The 2,591-nt window shown below is 31.3% G+C and overlaps 1 long non-coding RNA gene across 1 annotated transcript; it reads right to left on the bottom strand.

Moving 5' to 3' along the window:
- Window positions 1–1,479: 1,479 nt before the first annotated feature.
- On the bottom strand, window positions 1,480–2,358 carry LOC141697034 (uncharacterized). Its single transcript, XR_012564577.1, has 3 exons — window positions 2,237–2,358; window positions 1,820–1,904; window positions 1,480–1,721 (listed from the first exon to the last, which is right to left on the bottom strand). It is a non-coding gene; the product is annotated as an uncharacterized LOC141697034 (long non-coding RNA).
- Window positions 2,359–2,591: the final 233 nt, after the last annotated feature.

The following is a 2,591-nucleotide window of genomic DNA, read 5'->3' as shown; positions in this document are numbered from 1 at the left end:
AGATTGATTGATTTGTATATGCCATGTGTTCTAAAAAAACTGATTAATTCTGCAATCATATTGGCCCAAGGACAATCAAGAAATCTTGCTAGAACTGCATTACTCTAGGACATTCGTGCCAAAAGTAAATGCACTACTGCACAACAAAAAATAAAAAAAATTAATACAAAATTGACAATAAAGCATGAAATCAGTTGGTACTGGATAGTATAAAAGCACACACAATTCTTCTGTATCTTATATTCAGATTATTTATTACAAAGAATTGGTAATAAACCAAAAATTGCATACTTTCAGCTACGTGTATACTGCATAGTGGTAGGTTTATTGATAACATAATTCAACTATTAACTTAAGAAATTTAGTAATTGGTAATATAATTGCATATTCCATCATTAAGCCCTCTACAATACTACAACTTATCAAACACAAATTTAAAAAAGAAGTGTGCAACTCGACAGTTATTAACCAAATTAATAACCTGTTAGTAAGTCATAAAAGTTGTTTATATATAAACCGTGGGTGCAGATCAATCATACAAAGTACAAACAGAGAGTAAAACTCAGCCATATAAGCTACAAGTTTATTCAGTCACTTACCTAAATTTTAACATTTTACATTGTTGTTATATCACAAAGACCCAATTTACATTATGTGAGGGTAAATAATAATTTATAATTTCCTTAGCAGCTGTATACACTTGATGTTATCAAATATAAGAGGAAAACGAAAAGGGTATTCAACCTGATGTTGAAGGATGAGAAAACAACCAGAAAAGTAATCATGAAGACTTTGGTTAGGAACATATTCATAAACCAGAAGGCTTTCGGGGCCTGTAATGCTGCAACCAAACAATTTCACCAAATTTTTATGTTCAATGCCACTAATCAAGTTAACTTCATTAAAGAAGTGATCCGCCCATTGTGCTGTGCTAAATAAGAGCCTCTTAACTGCAACACCCTCACCACTTGGTAAAATCCCGGTTTGACAGGAACAAATCGGCTATATGTGAGCTGATAGCTAATTATACTTGTTTAGCATATACTTAGGCCAGCAAAAGTTAAGATCAATGCATATCTGCCTCAGATAATCATTACTGCTATTGAAATAGAAAGGATCATAAGCTGAGCCTATATATTTGTTCAATGAAAATATTATCATATAACTTAGCATAATAAAATGTAATTGGAGCTGATCATCAAATCCTTTGCTAATACAAAACTAGTTAATCAAGTTAGTCACAAATAGGCCTTGATTATTTTCACAACCAGTAAATTTATGTTCTTACATAAACTCACGAAGTCAATTATTACTACTAATTAATAAGAATAATGGAATTTAACTATCTAGCACACTAACAATTCCTGCAATGAAAAAAAATTCTCTTCTTTGACCATAAATAATTCATCAGTTACATAAGAAACCATGTCAACCACGAAGGCCTTATGTATTTTTTCTAGATTTTCAAAATTACGGAAAAAAATAAATTCATACCTCTCAGCTGTCGATCCATGTCTTGCTCTGGATACGACTCCTGATTCAGATAACACCAAAACAACATTTACAAATAATCAAGCATGTTTGTCAAACAGTCCCTACTCTTCTTACTCTCATCTAATCTGGCAATTAAGGGGGATGTCTTGACTTTGTTCAATGTAAGCAATACAGAACTGTACACAATTGCAGGAAGACTCTATCTCCACATAGCAGTTATTGTTTCCCTGTATGCTTTAACAATAAACTCATTATCATGTTGAACGAGCACCCATTAAACTATGAATTTAAATTTCCTGATAGTTATACACCCAAAAACACATACCATATGTGTGTGACAAAGATGGGTCTGGGGGACTTCATGATATAGCTATAATAGTCTACGAGAACCACTATCGTCTATTGAAGATCTGGTGGAATCAAGATAAACTCATCAATTTTGGCCCTACTAGTAAGGGAATTGCATATAAAACTCATAAAATCCTTAATTATATATAAAATTCACAACTTCAAATAAGAATAAAATACTGCTTAAAATTATACTAAATTAAACCCAAATACCTAAAACTAAAAACATAAGAACACTAATTATGAATTAGATTACCGTAATTTAATATTAAGACAAAAGATTTGAATATACAAATAGAGTAATTAAGATTTCAAAATTGTTGTTTAAACAAAGAAGAACATGTATACTCCATTAAGAAAAACAAGCACAATCGATTTAGGGTTGAGATTTTACCTTTTTACAGAATTCAATCTTCATCTCAAGCTCAACATTAGATCTTGATTTTTCTTCTTTAAATCGAAGATGAATATTCTTAATAACTCTCTTGGTTGTGCATCGTGTGTCTTCTGTGTGTCTTGGGTTGTGTTGTGTTTTTTTTGTTTTCTTATCTTTGTTATTATTTGGTAGCCCGACAACTTTTTCTAAGTCAAATAATTTAGAAGCCCGCCAATATTTTGGGCTCAAAATTTTGGACATACCGCAACACCTTAAAAATTTCCTTGCAATAGAATGATGGTTTTGAACTCATTCCGATTTTTGTACATGTATTGCAATGTTTTCAAAAGTCCTTGCAATACATGTAATGTAT

The sequence above is a fragment of the Apium graveolens genome, chromosome 11, assembly GCF_009905375.1.
Source record: "Apium graveolens cultivar Ventura chromosome 11, ASM990537v1, whole genome shotgun sequence".
Taxonomy (NCBI): Eukaryota; Viridiplantae; Streptophyta; class Magnoliopsida; order Apiales; family Apiaceae; genus Apium; species Apium graveolens.
Note: the sequence above shows the minus strand (reverse complement) of the source record. Positions and strands in the feature narration are given on the sequence as shown.